Consider the following 18755-nt stretch of genomic DNA (forward strand, 5'->3'; position numbering starts at 1 on the left):
CTCACGGTGTCCTCAGGGGAAGAGAATCTCCTTCCGACAGTAACCTCCAATAACTCCGAAAAAAGTCTGACAAAGCTGAAAAACAGGGCTCGCACCCTGTTGGGGGCTTAAAAGGGCGCGGCAGACAGCTGGAGACTGACAGAGGTCAATAGATGTAGTAATTAGACAATCCTTAAGAATTGTACAATTACTAAACTATTTCCCCCTTGTGACGTAGTTCTGGTCTTCCACTATCTACATCCAATCTCCGCCATTACAGCATACCATCCACTGCCCTGATGCTCCCTCCCCGATCCCCGGCTTTGATTCTAACTACTGATAAAAAGGAAAATCATAGATGAGAAAAGGTCAATGCGGATGGAGAGCAAATCGAGCTCAGTATCCCCTCACAAAGACTGGTAGTAAGTGTTAAAAAGATAGTGAAAAATATGAAGAAAGGCAAGACGAAAAATGAAAAGATAGTATGTCAATGCGGATGGATCGATGATCCCCTCACAAGGACAAACAAGAGACAGATGGTAGGGAAAGCAAGAATCTGTGATAGAGGTTTGGATATAAAAAGGAACGTGCTCACCGGCTTCAAAATCAGCTTCTTTCAACCTTCAAGGAAAAAATCGTGCTTGAATCCGTGCAGCATCGTCCGCCCCTGTACTTGATAGATCGTTTCAATGACCTTGATAATCCGAAAGCAACGGGATCCTCAAGAAACTCCTTTTGAAGACTTCACTCATTTGGCCGAGCTGTTGCATTCCTGGACCTGGAGTATGGTCCAAAGGCGTGGACGTAGTTCAGATGTACAGATGGCATCCGTCTCCATATTTTTGAATTCTCCATCACATCCAGATGGGCGTAAAACTTTTCCACGATGACGATGTCCGTTGGAATTATGTGCACCACAAAACCGACCTTGGCCTCGTTCCTTGTGTAGCGTCTGGTCGTGGGTCCACCTGTCCGGATCTTTGGCCACGTTCAGCAGCTTGCAACTGGAACCCTTGAAGCAACCCTCGAGCACCGGTTCGTAGTGAGGACAAATCCGGCACGTAACTCATCGTGGCCTTCATGGCGATCGTCGTGCCAGTGCTTCTTCCACGCCGGTGCCCTTCCCAGGTGAAAAAGTCGAGCTACTCAAAAATCCACAGGAACCTCCAAGTAATCGCCGCAACTGCCGAAACCACTGGCCTAATCCAAAAGTGTTCGTGTCGATTTCATACTTTTGAAAAAAAAAATATTTTCTTAAAACTGATCGTAAAAAAAAAACGACAGCAGAAAAAACACGTCTGCCAACACGCCCGGCTTACTGTAGTTTCAGCCGGATTAAAAAATACAGAAAAAATCGAATGACCGAATATCAGAGAATTGCTCAAGAGCGTTATACTAAGGAAACAGATTTTTTTACTAATATTTCATGTACCTATTATTGCTATTTTCCAAAACTTTAATAAAGCTTTATCATTTTAATATATTATTTAAATGTTTAGTAATCTTGGGAGCCCTTTTCATCTCAAACGAATTTTATTGGGGCAATAATAAGAATCATATTCACCGAGGTTTAACGAGTTAGATAAATACTACGAATGCTGAAAAAATCAAGTTTTGCAGTTGCTTACAACCTTTTTTTTTCAATTCCGAAAAACGCATTTTGAATTGTATTCTATGTTAAACATCATGTTGAGTAAATTCACCGTAAAAATAATATTGTAAAATGTTACTTTTCGATACTAGTGCTGAAAATCCATTCTGTAATTTTTGGTAGAGAAAAATAGGCCGTTTCGTCACTCGAGAATGACAGGAACAGCAAGTTGCATAAAAATATTTAATTTAACCTAATTCCAGATACAAATTTTTTTAAAAATTCAATGAAAATCTGTGTAAAACCAAATAAAATAAGACACTTTTTTGAAAATTTTACTTAAGGAAATAAAATTTCACAAATGCTTCGATTTTAGCTTTTTTGACATAGCACAAAAAAAAACACACATACAACAGTAACCTTGAAATATTATTTTAGTTTTTTTGGGTTTCGTCCCCTATCATGACTTTAGTTGAGAGACAAAATTGTTTATTAAAATATAGAAATTGAAGCACGATAAAATATCGTGTATTTATTTAATAACTAAGATAAAAAAAAACATAATTTGCAAAAAAAGAAAGGTAAACGTGAAATCTGTTACAAATTTTTTTGGTCGCAGAGCCTCCTAATTTACTGCCAAATAATTGAAATGACGTATCTATCTATATCATATATACTCGGCGAAAACTCTCAAGGCATTAAAATTTCCGTATTCCTGCGGTTGAAATTTCGTCCAAAATATCAAATTTTCATTAAATTGAATAACAGCGCAAATCGGAAGCTACTGAAAAGATCAAAATTTCCCAGCTGCCCCCTTGACCCAATGTCACCCCTGATGACGGTACTATAACCATAATTTTTTTTAAACCACTCGATTTTCCATGGATTTCCGGCAGCTAGGAAAACTCACATGTGGGATGTCCTCCATAGAAAGTCGCCGTTCTTCTACCACACAACTAGTAGACGCTAGTACCACGAAAAGCTTGCACCACACTCACTTGGCAGAGAAGACACACACACTCGAGCAACGTAAGAACTTATTGCCCCGCAGGAGCTGTGTTCTACACCAAGTGGAGTGTCCTTTTCTTCCCGCTAGCTTCGGAGTCTGGAGTCCTGCGACTGGGATGCAGTTGAAATTCCAGATGAAGCTGTCGAACCAGGTATAAATTGAATTTAGATACAGTGCTCGGACTCGGGGTTGGGAAAACTTTTAATCTAGTGGTACTTTGCTCGGCTACTCCACGTGGCTCTTTGTGGATGTTGGAGTGTGTGCCGGCCAATTTATTATCGGTAATTGATATTTCCTGGAACGGCCATTTCCAGCACTTGGATATCCATTCTATGTTTTTTTTCCTCCCCGTCCAGCGTTGAACTTCGAGCGGCTCAACAGTTTTTTTTTTTTTTCTATGTGGCGTGGGTCGCGATGGATCCACCTCCTCCTTCGAGAGAACCGGTAATGGAAGGTTGGGAACGGAACCAGTTGTCCGCAGACGGATCATTAACGACGCAGTCTTCCACTCCGATTCCAAAGAGGATTGTGTACGGGGTGGATTGGGTTGGGTGGAAATCTATCTATAGCATCGGGGGGCGCCATTAATAGCCATTTGTGAAAATTAATTACGGCGATAATGGAAAGCGGAAGCACCTCTCTTTTTTTCTTTGCTCTCTCTTGGAAGGCATCTGCTGAATGGTTTGTTGGGTGGTGGGTGTAGATTTTTCCTGTTGAAGGATGATGGGCTGGCGGCCAGGACTAATGCATTGTTTGTGCTCAACAGTGGTTTGATTTGATAACTACTTTTCTGCTGCGTAAGCAAAAGAGGGAGAAAGCTGTGGAATAACTTCATCAAGTTTATAAATAAACTCTTTGATGGTATTACAAGGAAACCGGCTTAATGTTTTGCTCCAATTAAAATGTAAATAAAACAGCAATAATCATAACCAGCTAAATATAAGCCTAATTTAAAAATATGTGCAAAATTTAATGGAGCTGTTGTCAAATTTGGTGAAGCTGTTTATACTATTAAAACATACAAGAACCCAGAATTGTCCTTCTTATTTGGCAGCGCCCCAATGTTTTGCGATTTTCGATTTTTCAAAAACCTCTGTTTACAGATGGCCATATCTTGAAAACAGAAAATGATAGAACTAAACTCAAATACTATTTTCAAAGGAAATTGGACGCTGAATTGAATGGCGTCATAACTTTACATGCAATTTTCTCAACATACATACGATTTTTTTTAATTTAACGTCACCATCGTCTTCCCCAGGCGATTTTACAATCCACACATGCTTGATAGGTGTTTTAACGGAATCTGTGATATTGCTTTAAAAACATTTATAAAAGATAGAAAATTATGAATCTTTCTCCAGCTTTCCCTGTATTTATCATTGTCAATAATGAGACTAAATAAAAAAAATAAGTCTATGAAAAGTTTTAAACGAAACATTCTTGAGAATCTTGTCAATATGAAAAATTCTTACTAACTTTTTCATTTTAACCTATCTGCAATAATCTGCATAGGAAACCCCTGGTAGATAAGTTTATCTGAAAAGTCACTTTAGAATTTATTTATGGACTGCTTATTTGATAAATAAATTATTGCCGCTTTATGACCGCTCTATATCCTTTAACCTGATATAGATCTTAAATTGGTCAAAATAAGAATCTAATTCACTGATTCCCAAACTATTTTTTTCAGACCCCACCTTCCATACATCAATGGTGGGGCCCAGTGGGACCCACTGTCATTTCAGAAACTTGGGAAACAGCGATTTAATTCAACACAAATAAATATTACAGAATTTCATGTTTGAAAAATATTACAAACTTTTTTTTATCGACATTTGGAAATTAATAGAGGTGGGCAAAAAAAGAGCGAGCCGCTCAAAGAGCCAGTTCATTAAAAAGAGTGAACGAACCATGGCTCACAAAAAAAGAACCGCGGTTCTTTTTTAAACTACGGTCTTCTGAAAGATGGAATGATTTTCAAACTTGTTATAAATAATTATTGAATTTCGAACAAATTGCATCATAAAATTTGTTTTTGGCATTGAAAATACAATTCTAAATTGAAAAATAATTGCTTATAAACATTTATCCCAAAAAAGCATTGCTGCCAAACACCACTTAAAAGTTTAAAACTCATTTACAGTTTCCTACTTTTCTTTGAAATTCCAAAAGTAAATGATTTTCTAAACAAAATGAAAAAAAAAATCTTTATATGACTAATCGTACATTAAAATATTATCCGAATACAAATTTGAGTATTTGAAATTGCATAGCTTGTAAAGTATTACCAATAATCTACTAAATAGCTGAGAGATTATGGGAAAATAATTATCTTGCCTGATTAAACTTCAGCGTTTATAGACTTTATCGATTAAATCAGAATTTAGATAAGAGTTCGCAGAACATTTTCTCCAAATAAAATGTCAGCATAAGTTCAATTATAACAAAAACAAACGCAAAAGATTTATAAAAGTCCAATGTGAAATAACTTTAAAAATTACACCATCCTTAAAAATAACCATTTTATAATTTTTTTGAAAATGAGCGAAAGAGCCGTTCAAAAGAGCGGCTCTTTTTAATGAGCGAACGAAAATGAGCGGCTCCTAAAAAAGAGCGGTTTTGCCCACCTCTAGAAATTAAAATTTAAAATTCTGCTAAAAACAAAGAGATTAAAAAATCAATTATTCAATGAAATAAAACGTAATAAACTTTTGAACTACAGTCCAGACTCAATAATCCAAAGTATTCGCTAAAATGGCTCTTCTGATAGTCGAATCTTTACATTATCAACACAAGAAAAATATGTTTATCGTCGTCTTAGTTTTTCTCATAGAGGTCAAAAATGCTACAAAATTTAAGGGAACATTCGATTCAAGATTGCGGCAAATATGGCAAATATGGTGATGGAATATTGCAAAAAAAATCGTTTAGTAATTGTAACGAGCAATAATATTTGGCTAATTTAGGGTCGACAAACTCAAATTAGATGTAAAGTACAAAAAAAACTTTGCAGCGCTTGTGTCAAAAACATCATACACTGTTTTGGTTCAGCACTCGTCCTTAAACATGTATGGCTCGCGTGGAAAACTACAATTATTTTGCAACAAGTTGCATAATGGGTAGGGTTAGTAAAATTTTATGTTTGTGTGAAACTGTAACGAATGTTCGCAAAATAATTTATCAAACTCAAATAGGAATAAAAACAATCTTATGAACTACTGTAGAATCAAGCGAGTGAATATCCTGGTTTAATTACTAATATAGGGTTAGTGATTTTTGACGATTTCGTGGACGGCGTGAAATTCGAGAAATTTATCAATTTTCTCAAATCTTTTTTTTAAATAGCAACACAAAAAAAAATTCATGCATAAAGACTATATAAGTAATTTTTATTAGTTTATAATTGTAAAGCTTGAAATGAACCATTTGAAGAATTGTAAAGATTTTTCAGGTTTTATTAGAAACGTTGTTATAAAATTTTTACTGCTATTTTATTTGAAATTATATTACTTTTGCCTATTTATTTTAAATTAAGTTTTTGAATGAGAACCTTCAAAATATTTTCAACTGGGCTGAAAGTCGCAGAAAGTTCAAATTATTTTATTCATTTTGGCTTTACAAGATTGTTAAATCTTGTTTTGATATGAAATTCAATAAAATGTAAAATGGTATAATAGAGACAAATTAGCGAAAACTTTTAAGCTTTATTAGTCGAATATTTAAAAAAGCAGTTCAGTAAATGAGAATACGCATGCCCTACAATTTGTTTCAAAATATATATATAGCCCATCCATAAACCAGGTGGAAACTATTTGAAAATTTGGTGATTTTTTTGTGTCACCTTCAAAGTTTTTTTTAGTTTATTGAAGAATAATATATAATGAAGCATAAACACTAGTTTCTGTGATTTAACACAAGATTTTCAGAGTTATTTAAACATTTTTCAGGTTCCGTGAAATTTGCGGGAAATTTGGTGTTTTGAAATAGAGGTTTGCAATTTTCGAACGTGAAAAATCACTTAGTCTAATAATGGGTAATTATCGTATGTATGACAGATTACGCATCCGCTCCTATTTCCATCCGATTGAAAAAATCTTTATTTTTTGACAAGTCATTTACTTGTCTCAGTTGCAGTTGCAAGCAGTGTTTGTTTTTCTTGATTTATGATTTGATGATTGTATTGTAACAGGGTTGCCAGGTTGCCAGATAAATCTGGAAATGCCAGATTATTCAAGTGTCAGCCAGAATAATGCTTCATCATTATCTGGGCCAGATTTTTACTGGTTTTGACAGATTTTACATTATCTACCAATCTTGAACATTTTTTTTTATTAAATTGAAAGATTTTAATCGAAAAAAAAAATTGATTATTGAATGAAAATGTAAATTCAACTTTTAATTTTTAAAATTAATTCAAATCCTCCAACGCCTCCCCAAATTTTAATTTTTCAGATTTGTTATCGGTACTTGGCCAGATTTTTATTTTTTTTTATTTTGGCCTGGAAACCCTAATTGTTAAGCTACCACATCCTTTTTTATATCAACCATAGTAGAAGTAAAGTCCTTTAAAATTAGAAAGATTTTTTTTATTGAGCCAATAATAATTGCACCTACCAATGTTTAAAAAAATTGCCATCACTTTCGTCCATCACCCCCCCACCCAGCACAACAATTACACCGGCGCGTTTGAAGTGGTCGTGTCTCCGCTAAGTGCTCAATAATTCAAATGCAATGAATTTAAATGTGATTGCCCGCGCGATAGCTTCCGCTGCTGGGTTGGAACATAATGAACTGATAGATGATTGCCGTCTACCGTATTCTTGCTCCAGCCCAACGAGCAGCGACTATACTTGTAGTTTTCCCAAGCATCGCGCCGGTTCCTCTTCCAACCAAGCAAACATCAGCAAAAGCAGCTGGGAATTCTGGGAGGGGGGTTGGGTAGCTTTTCCATCCCAAAGGATTCACACCACAAGCCCCTCTCATCTCGTTTCACAATGAATAGGAGCAAGGTGGAAAAACTTACCCTTTGCCATGGTTAGGGTGGTGGGGCAAGGCAAGGGGGTGGCTTGAACAATAAACTCATCGTTGTGCTATTTTCCTCACAAACTCCCTCCCAGTTTTCCCCCCGACCAGCTTGTTGTGTATAATGTACGTGAACCGAACATTTCGTGCACATGTACCGGGAGGCAACGACGACGAGAGAAAGCACAATTTGAACTTTGCAGAAAATTTCATAAATTTTCAATGAACGGGTTATTCGCTCTCGTGCTCATCATATCCCACCGCCACCGTAAGATTCGAGGTCGTTTATGTTGCGCGTCATGAGCATAGTAGATATAGCTTTTCTTCATACTCGTACTCGTACAAGTGTTGGGGAGGTTAGGGTAGTCTCCTCGGAGACGGAGATGATGCCTTTTTCTTGCCACTCCATTTTTTTCCACCCGGACATGGTTTTTGTGGGTCCAACCGGCGAGGAGGACTTTCCAGGAGACGTGCCAGAGCTGCTCCGGACTGGCTGAGATTAAACTCGAGCAATACGGTGAAATATTTGACTATTATTGTTTTGTGAAGGTGCGGTTATGATGTTTTTGATGGCGAGATCATAACGTACGAGCGGGCGTGATTAAATCTTGGAGCAGCAGTGTGTATGTTCAACGGAATCTTCTCTCCCCTTGGATCTGGTTGAACCTGGTTCATGTGGGGTTGATGGAACGAAACGAGCGCTTATTGTTTTTGCTCGTCGGAAGGAGTTGCTGCTGCTGCCGCCGACAGGTTGGTTTCTCGTGCCTGAAAATGCTTATCCCTCATTGTCAGGCAGGTATTAATGTTCTCGACATAAACTGTGAAACATAACAGCTTTAGCACAACCTCTGGCTGGAAATGGCGCTCCGGTTTAGGGATTTTATGAAATTGTTTCAAGTTGGCATGAAGGATTCACATGTAGTGTTACTTCGTCTTGCGAACCTTCGAGGTGAACGGACACTAGAGCTGCGGTATTTTTTACTACCTAAGCTCAGAGTTATTTCAAAAAAAAATTCACAGTCTTTTAAAAGACTACCTGAGTTATTTTCCCAAATTCTAAACAGTCTTTTCAAGACTAACCCCACCTGAAATTTTGTTGTATTTTACAAACGAAGCCATCTTTTTAAGAGAACTTTGCTTGCAAAATGCGTCAAAACAAAGGTAAACGCAAATCTTCTGAAGATTTGGTCGTTACGTCGGTGAAGCGTTTGAACGCTAAACCGGCTAACGGAAACAGAAAAAGAAAACAGCCTCATCCGAGGTCTGATTCTGATTCTGAAAGTGAGGTCAATCCTCCAATTCCTTTGGCAAACAGTTTCGGTGTTTTATCCGAAACTGTTGACAAGATCCTTCTCCTCGTACTGAGCCTTCTGCCGTCGAGAAACGAGTAAAGGCTCCGCCAATTGTAGTGACTTCCGTTTCCGATTTGGCCAGCTTTCGAACGCAACTGAAGAATTGCAAGGAAACTTGCAATTTGAAGGTTTCGTTCCAGCTTGTCGAAGAGGAGAATGTCGCTTGTTGACGGAATCTTTACAAGATCACCAAACTTTTGTTGGTTATTTGAAAAACCACAAACACAATTTCTACACGTATGAGACCAAGAATGCTCGTCCATTCAAGGCGGTCCTGAAAGGTCTCTCCAACGACTTGTCGGTGGATGAGATCAAAAACGAACTTAAGGTGTTGCTTGACTTTGCCCCATCCCAAGTAATACAAATGAAGAAAAAATCAAACGGGAATATTTCTCGCTTTGGTTTGACTTCACAATTTTATCTGATTCATTTCAACAGAAATGAAATCAACAATTTGAAACTTTTGGACAAAGTACAGTTTTTGTTCCATGTGCGGGTAAAGTGGGAGCATTTTAAGAAACATGGCGGTAATGGCCAGAATCTGGCCCAGTGCCGGCGTTGTCAGGCATTCGGTCACGGTACTGATCATTGCGCCATGGTTCCAAAATGCATGGTTTGCGGGGATTCTTCTCACGACAAGGACAATTGTCCCGTGAAAGAAGTCACCCAATTTAAATGTGCAAATTGTGGTGGAAATCACAAATCAAATTTCTGGGATTGCCCCATCAGAAAAAAGGTTTTGGATTCTCGTGCTAAGCATCAGCCGAAATCCAAACCGAAATTTTCTCAAAGTCAGGTTGTACCTGCATCTTTAAATCAAACGTTCGTGCTGTCTCACTCGAACAAAACCCCTACCGTGGAAAAGTTAGGTAACAGCAATGGCATTTCTTATGCCAACGTCGTTTCGGGTTCGGGTTCATCCACGAATTTTAAATCCTCTACCAATTTTCAAATTGGGCAGGTACCTCAAATTTCATTTGAAAATTTTTCTGCTGGCAACGCTTCGGGATCTTCTGATCTCGGCGATGTTACGTTTGAAAAATGACTTTTTGCAAAACTCACTGTTTGGTTTGATTCAAACAATGAGTAATGCTACATCCATGATGGAAGCAATCCAGATTGGATTAAAATTTGCGAATGATGTTGTTCTTACCCTGAAGTTTAATCATGGATCTAAGTAATTCCATCAATATTATGAATTTTAATGCTCGCTCTTTAAAAGCGAAAGAAAATGAATTTTTCAACTTTTTACGAGTTCATAACGTGCATGTTGCTGTTATAACCGAAACATTTTTAAAAACTGGCACTTATTTGAAAAGTGATCCAGATTATAAAGTTATAACCAATAACAGAATGAATCGAAATGGCGGTGGAGTTGCAATAGTTATCCACCGTAGTATGACTTATAGCACTTTACGTGACTTTAAGTTAAAAGTTATTGAAAGTTTGGGCATTGAACTTGAAACTTCTTTTGGGAAAATTATGATTGCAGCTGCATATTTGCCTTTCCAATGCACTGGGGAAAATAAAAATTATTTCAAAGGGGATTTGAATAAACTTACTCGGCATAGATCTCGATTTTTGATCATCGGTGATTTTAATGCCAAACACCAATCTTGGAATAATTCAAAAGTTAATTCCAATGGTAAAATTCTATTCAGAGAATGCACTTCTGGTCTTTATTCGGTTTTATACCCGAATGGGCCAACTTGCTTTTCTTCTGTTAGAAATCCATCAACAATTGATTTGGTTTTGACAAATCAAAGTCAGTATTGTGGTCCTTTAGTGACTCATGCTGATTTTGATTCTGATCACCTTCCAGTAACTTTTTCACTTTCTCATGAAGCAGTTACCAGACCCAATAGTTCTGTGTTTAATTACCACAAAGCTAATTGGGACAGGTATCAGCATCATATTGAGAATAATTTAAATCATGATTTTGTTTTAGAAACCAAAGCTGATATTGATTCAGCCTTGGAATCTTTAACTAATGCAATTTTGGATGCTAGGAATATTGCTATTCCTAAAGTCCAAGTCAAATTTGATTCTCCCATTATTGATGACGATCTTCAGCTTCTGATTCGTCTGAAAAATGTTCGCCGAAGACAGTATCAACGTTCTCGTGATCCTGCACTGAAGCGAATTCAAAAGATTTGCAAAAGGTTATTGACCACAGATTCACTCTCCTGCGAAATGAAAAGTTCGCAAGAGATGTCGAACAAATTAAACCTTATTCCAAACCTTTTTGGAAACTTTCAAAGGTTCTTAAGAAACCTCAGAAACCAATCCCTTCTTTAAAAGATGGTGATAATATTTTATTAACTAATGGGGAGAAAGCTCAAAAACTTGCTCAGCAGTTTGAGAGTGCTCATAATTTCAACTTAAATGTATTGAGTCCTATTGAAGATCAAATTTCAATAGAATTTCAGAATATTGTTGAACAAGAGTTTTCATCAGATGATGTTTTTAATACGGATCTGAATGAAATAAAATCTATTATCAAAAAATTTAAAAATATGAAAGCCCCTGGTGAGGATGGCATTTTTTTACATTTTAATTAAAAAAATTACCTGAAGCAACTTTAAGTAGCTTGGTCAAAATTTGCAACAAATGTTTTGATTTGGCATATTTTCCCAGTAGTTGGAAAAATGCCAAAGTAGTTCCGATTTTGAAACCGGATAAAAATCCTGCTGAAGCCTCAAGCTATCGGCCCATTAGTTTGCTTTCATCTATTAGTAAATTATTCGAAAGAATAATTCTTAATAGAATGATGACACACATTAATGAAAATTCAATTTTCGCTGATGAGCAGTTTGGATTTCGCCTTGGGCATTCAACTACTCATCAGTTGTTGAGAGTTTCAAATTTGATTCGAAGCAACAAATCTGAGGGCTATTCTACTGGCGCTGCTCTTCTAGATATAGAAAAAGCATTTGACAGTGTTTGGCATAAAGGTTTGATTGCGAAATTGAAAAGGTTTAATTTTCCGATTTATATCGTGAAAATTATTCAAAATTATTTGACGGATCGTACTCTGCAGGTATGTTATCAGAATAGCAAATCTGATCAACTACCTGTACGTGCTGGCGTCCCTCAAGGAAGCATTTTGGGTCCAATTTTATACAATATTTTTACTTCTGACTTGCCTGATTTGCCCCCAGAATGTCAGAAATCACTTTTTGCTGATGATACAAGGATCTCCGCCAAAGGTAGAAGCCTTCGTGTCATCACAAGAAGATTACAAAAAAGCTTGGATATTTTCAATTCTTATTTGAAAGAATGGAAAATTACTCCAAATGCTGCAAAAACTCAACTTATTATTTTCCCTCACAAACCAAGGGCTGATTTTCTTAAACCAAAAGTCATCACATTATAAAGATGAATGAGGTAAATTTAAAGTGGGAGGATCAAGTGAAATATCTTGGACTTGCTTTTGACAAAAACCTTACTTACAAGGATCACATTGAAAGTATCCAGGTTAAATGTAACAAATATATTAAATGTTTGTATCCACTTATAAACAGGAATTCTAGACTTTGTCTCAAGAATAAACTGTTGATTTATAAACAAATTTTCAGACCTGCCATGCTTTATGCTGTGCCGATCTGGACAAGCTGTTGCTTAACCAGGAAGAAAAAACTTCAGAGGATTCAGAACAAAATTCTGAAAATGATTCTGAAACTTCCTCCTTGGTTCAGCACCAGTGAACTTCATCAATTAGCCGAAGTTGACACTTTGGATGTTATGTCCAATAAGATAATTGATGCATTTCGACAAAAATCATTGCAGTCTTCAGCTGCATTGATCCGCTCTTTATATAGTTTATAAGTTAGTTTTAAGTTATCCCTTTTCCCTTTTGTACATGTAGGACCTCCTACATTTGAAATCACTGAATAGCGAAAGCTACAATATTTCATGAATAAATGAAAGTTGCTAGTATTTAAAATTGAGGTGAAAAGTCATCGATTGTGATTGGACACTCAATAATATTTTAACTGAATGAATGTACATGGAAGAGAAAATCAAAATAAATATAAATTTAAAAAAAAAAACATGTAGTGTTACTTTGTTAATAACTTTCATTTAAGAAGTACACAGTTGCTTTTTAACAACAAAAGTCGACAGGAAGTCCGAAGATTTAGGTCCCCGAAAGTGCAAACTATTCCTTAATTAGTGCAGTTTTTCAACCAATCAATGGTTCCTCCAGAATTCGATTTGAGTCGATTTTGATTCTTGAAGGTGTCTAGAGTGCAAATTAAAGAAGTTCATTTTAAAGAAATTTTGCTCATCTTTTTAAATATATTTTTCCCATTCGAAGGAAGACAATTTTAGCCCCTACAATTTTGTATGGAAGAATAGTTCTATGTATTTATTGTTCCAAGCAAAAATTGTAATATTGTTTTTTTTAAACAGTTTTTTGTCCAATTCCCTTAAAACAATGAATATTTTTTGATCAATTTTGGCAAGTTAAAAAAGTTCAATCTCTAAAATTTGCTTCATTGACGATGGACGAGTTTCCGGTTAAAATATTTTCGAGATTGAAAATCCAAGTCTCACAAATAAAAAATGATCAAAAACAACAAAAATGACCGAAATTTCAGAAAATTTTGACGTTAAGAACACTTAAAAAATCAGTGACGTGTTTTTATCTTATAGTATTTTTTTTTTCAGAAAGTCCTCAATTTGCCTAAAAGTTAAAACAAACTTTCACCCTTCTCTAACGCCATTATCGTGTGCAACTTGCTCCACACGGAGAAAAAAGCGTTCCGAAAATCGTGAACAAATGTGCATGTTTTTGCGTAAAATATTTGTTCATGTAATCGTGAACTCGTGCACGATTGCATGAACAAAAAACTACGTTTTCATGAACAGAAGTGATAAAAATCATGAACTAAAGTTCACGATTTTAAAGAAGCGTTACGTTACGTTTTTAAACATAATAATCTTATTATTGTGCAGGTTGTACAGCCATTTAAATATGGGGTTCTGTAAAATAAAAATAAAGGCAAATTCCTAAGCCGCCATCACAGTGAGTAACGGCTTCTTACCAAAATTATTAGATAAAAACTGCATTTTGCCCACACAATCCAGAAAACTTAACATTTTTTATTAGCTCCGAACCCTTTTTTCACATTTTAAAAGTGTTCTATAAATCGTGAACACATTCCCATGTTGTTCCCTGAAATCGTGAACAGTGTTCATGATTTCGATAACAAGCTAAGCGTTATGCTGCTGGCGTTACGATTTTTCGTGAACACCTGTTCATGATTCGCTTTTTGTTCATGGAAATTGTTCATGGTACGTTTTCGTACCGTGGAATATCACCTTGTTCCAGATTTCGTGGCACATTGTTCATGATTTTCGGAACGCTTTTTTCTCCGTGCATATTCACAAAAGTTTCTTTTATAAACTTAGGATGACATGTCAACAAATTTTCATTGAAATCGGAATGGATCGTTGGAAAGTTTGTTGGAATTAAAAAAAAAAACTCAAAAAGTGTGTTTTTTCCGAAAAAAAAACTTAAACAGAATTTTAAAAATCAGTTCACGTTGCAAATATTTGTTTGATATCAACTTTTAATTGTTACGAAATAGTTGCAATCAAGGATGCGCAACAAAAAATCTTGCTTGGGATTTATGTTAGGACATTGCAAATATGCTTCAAGCAAAACATGGATACAGGTGTATAGTGCTTTTTATAACACTTTTGCAATTGAAATGCAATTTTAATTTTTCTATCTTTTGCTCTCTACTTTTGGCGAGGGAACGGGACTTAAACTTTGTAAAATATCTGTCTCGGCCTTGGATTTTTTTTTCAATTGTATTAAAATTTAATGCCAACGAAAAATTTTATTTTATAATCACTTGAAATTTCCTTCAAAAACTTGCTCTATATGCTTGAAAAAAAACTTTTCTACTTAAAATTATAGTACTACAGGTAAGCCATTTTTAGCATCCATCTGAGTTTTGAAAAGTTCAACTTTTTAAGCACATGTTTCGAAAAGTATTTTATGTCGATTCTATTTTAGAGTTTGACACTTGACTTGACGGCAAAAAAATATGTTCAGCATTCTTCGTATTATTTAACTCGGCAAATCTCGTTGAATAAAACTCGTTCTGAACAATATTCAATTCTTAGGAAAGCAAAAGCCAGAACTCCTGTTGAGATTTTTTACTAGGAGGATTAGTACCACAGACAACATACGTAGCAGCTAGTACAAAATAATTTGAAAATCATGTGTAAAAACATGGCGGGTGATACACTGACGCCATCTCGTAGCCTATTGCCACTTGTAAGAATAAGCCTGAATTTATACTGCAGTGCTCCACAGCTTTTGCAGGGTCCGCATTCTGATTCTCATCAACTTGATTTTGATGATGCTATTTATTAAATATAAACTTAATTTTTTGCTCTGAAATTAAAAAAAACACTTATCTGAAGCGATACTCAAAATTCCATTCGACATTTCAAAAATATTTTTGATCTTCTTATCGATTTTCTCGACGAAAAGATGCATTAAAATTTGGATGAGAATGAGAATACGCCCAACCACGTGCTTTTCAATGTTATTATTTACACTTGAGAGCAATGGTGCCAGATTATTTTTAGGGAAATCTGTATTTTCTTAAAAATAAATCTGTATTTTATCTGTATCGTGTCAAACTCGAAGCCATACAAGCTATTTTAAATTTTTAACAGCAGATTTAAGCTTTTTAATCAAATTAAAGCATGATTCAGTTACTAAATTGTTTAAATTTTTAAAAATAATCATTTAAAAAAATCTGTATATACAGATTTTTGTGATTTTTGAGATTGAAAAATCTGTCAAATATCTGTATATCTGGCATGACTGCTTGAGAGCAGCGCGGGAGAGTTGTCAAATCTCCTCTGCAACGACAGCGCCACAAACGGCTTGCCATTCTCGATAATACCGTTGCACCTTTTTACACAAGGTGGTGATCAAGCCAAAACGTCTGTTGTCTGTGTTAGTACCACTATAGGAGTTGACAAATTTCTCATGAAAATGATCGTGCTACCTTGCCGAGATGCTAGATGAACAGATTTGTCAGACATTTGAGCTTGTGTCAGACATTTTTTGAGGTGCACAGACATTTGAAAAACTCCATAAACTTCATATTTTGTAAAAATATGAACCGGAACTTATTTCATTAGTCTTTAAATGCCTTAAAACGCAATTTCTGATGGATTTCTATGACTGTGAATTGATAGGTATATTTGAATTTCAGACAAATGCACAGACATACACAGACATTTTAAAAAACCATGTGGCATCCCTGCTATCTTGTGACACGTCATTCAAATTGTTTAAAAATGCGGATTTTCTTTTTTTTGTTTTCACAAATATTATTTTGATTTACATTTTTTAAAGCAATGCAATTTTTTTTGACACGTAGTAAATTTTTACTTCCAAATCACACTTGTGACACAAGCTCTCTAGATTTTTGTTTACATAATTTACTGTATCTTTTAACTGGTGTATCCAAAATGGTTGAGAATTTGTTTAGCGTTGGTATATGAACCGGATACTTAAAAAAGTTTTACTCCATCATTCATAGTTTTGAAAATATTCACCATCAATCTTATAAAATCGATCTCTATCTTAAGAGAGCATATTGCAGACAATGTTTTGCTGCACTCGATGGAATAGGTTTGAAATGCAGAACACTTTGGCTGGTAAAACAGCAAAAGAACAATACCGTTTTCCCCGCTAAACTAGTAAATTAAAATAGTAAAAGAATGACCGAAACTAGTCTCTAAGTCTCTTAGGCCACACGAAAAATTTCAAAAAGAATCTCAATTCATGTGGGAACACACACATAATCGCATGCAATTTGTTTATTAGGTTGATTTTTTGTAGCTTGAATTGCAATTGCCTACAATTTCATACATGTTTCAGCAGCGACAAACCACCTTCATTATCCGTGCAATCTGTGGAGATAAATCATTTTAAATTACACCTGATTTTTAGTACATTGAAATATGTGCATCCTCATGAATAAAACTGGTCAAGCTTTATTTAATTTTTGTTAGCTTGTGAAATTTAAGCTGTCAAAAAATAAACATAAACATCTCCGAGCTTTGATTCAATCTCCCGAATTTGAAACCGTAACAAAGTTATCTAACGCCCCAAACCCACCAACGTAATCAATGTTGACACCCGTTTCCGATTTAAAATTTAAAAATCTCTCATCCCGCCACCCTTCCCCGAAAGCAAGCCCCAATCCCAACTTCCTCATCCCTTTTTTTCGCACGATCTCCTACTTACAGAAACATGATAACGGCCTGCGCCTCCGTGTTGTAATCCAAGTCGAGTCGGACGGTCGGACGAATTAATAGTCCGTTCTTCGTTCCCCTTTCCACCTCGAAGTTCTGCTTCCTTTCTCGAGCTTAGTCCTCCAACTTCAGCTTACCAACCAGACAACCAGAAAACGGCGAGATAATCCTTGCTTTTGTGGAAAGAAACACAGAAACACACTCGCACACGCACACTTTTCCTTATCTGGAACCGCACTAATTTTCCCTCGGGGTTTAGACACACTGTGTAGATTTTCCGATTGGATAAATTTGACGACTTTTTTTTCTTGAAATCACCAAGTAAATATTCTTCTTCAGGTTTGCTGATTCTGGAACAGCAGACTTGCGAGAACTGTTGTTGTCATCAAGCACTAATCACACACTAATTTGCAGTATCTGCAGTAACACTTGAACACTTGGACTTCACCAACGGAACGGAACGGATTATCTCATGTGGCCAAGTAATTATCCAATTTCATGCACAATATATTTCACCAAATATTAGCTGTAGTAGCAGCGCTGCAGCAGTCGATGTCGTGGTTGAATAATATCATCGATTAGCACTCCATTAAACTTTGCAACTGTCGGTCAGCACCGCGACCTCCCCCACCACGGTTCTTCGGGTTGAGGATCCTCGTCCAGAAACGGTTCGAAATCCCGAAAGGTTTATTGCGCTCCGTCCACGGTTCGGCGAAAACGAATTAAGGTTCACAACTTTATGACCTCTGGAGACTATCCGTTACGGAAGCAGAAAGCACACCAACCTATCCGTTTGATATCTATCCACTCTGGGTCAGGAGCTTCAGGAGCCTTATGCCAGCCTTACGGCAGTCGGGACCATCTACCGATTAATATTTAATTCAGAATCACCAACTTCTTCCTCGAACCACCCAAGCTGCGGTGAGTCACCACGTTTACGTTTTTCTCCCACTGTAACACCACCACCGGGCAACTCCTGGCGTTCAGTTCTTCGGGCCCGGAACAATCCCCCCGGAAACGATGAAGAGATGATTAGATTGAATTAGATCGAACCACACACTAGCCCCCGCTCTAAAATCTCCAGACCCTTGAAGGTGGTCCTACGGTGGACCTTCCTCACCAACCAGAAAAAAAAAGAACCGGAGAATCCCCGCACACACTGACGTTCCCGTATGACCGACGTAACGTACGTACTACTCCGAGAGATACCGCCAGCACCGAGTCCCGCACGCGAATGAAGCCGTCGACCGGACCGACGAGGGGCACGACCGGGTCCGACCTGGCCCAACTTCGGGCGATTGGGCTTCACGATACGATACGACACGAAGCGGGTGCGCTCAAAAGCTCGTCCGGCGACGACGACGATGATGTTCTGGAAGCATAGCGATGCAGCGCGTGTTATGCTATGTGGGGCGGAGAGAGAACGTGAGGATGAGATGGGAAAAGAAGAGAGAGTGTGAGAGTATGTTACAGCATAAAGAGCATGCATGCTGGCAGTTTCCAC

The 18755-nt window shown here is 36.7% G+C and overlaps 1 protein-coding gene across 4 annotated transcripts in view; it reads right to left on the reverse strand.

The window, feature by feature from the left end:
* Positions 1–18472, reverse strand: part of LOC6038718 (protein madd-4) — a 423565-nt gene extending 405093 nt beyond the window's left edge. For all 4 annotated transcript variants that reach the window (XM_038258279.1, XM_038258278.1, XM_038258276.1 and 1 more), the window contains exon 1: positions 17244–18472. The gene's annotated coding sequence lies outside the window, so the exon portion shown is untranslated. The remainder of the gene's footprint in view (positions 1–17243) is intronic.
* Between the last annotated feature and the right edge of the window lie 283 nt (positions 18473–18755).

Source organism: Culex quinquefasciatus, chromosome 2 (genome assembly GCF_015732765.1).
Source record: "Culex quinquefasciatus strain JHB chromosome 2, VPISU_Cqui_1.0_pri_paternal, whole genome shotgun sequence".
Classification (NCBI taxonomy): Eukaryota; Metazoa; Arthropoda; class Insecta; order Diptera; family Culicidae; genus Culex; species Culex quinquefasciatus.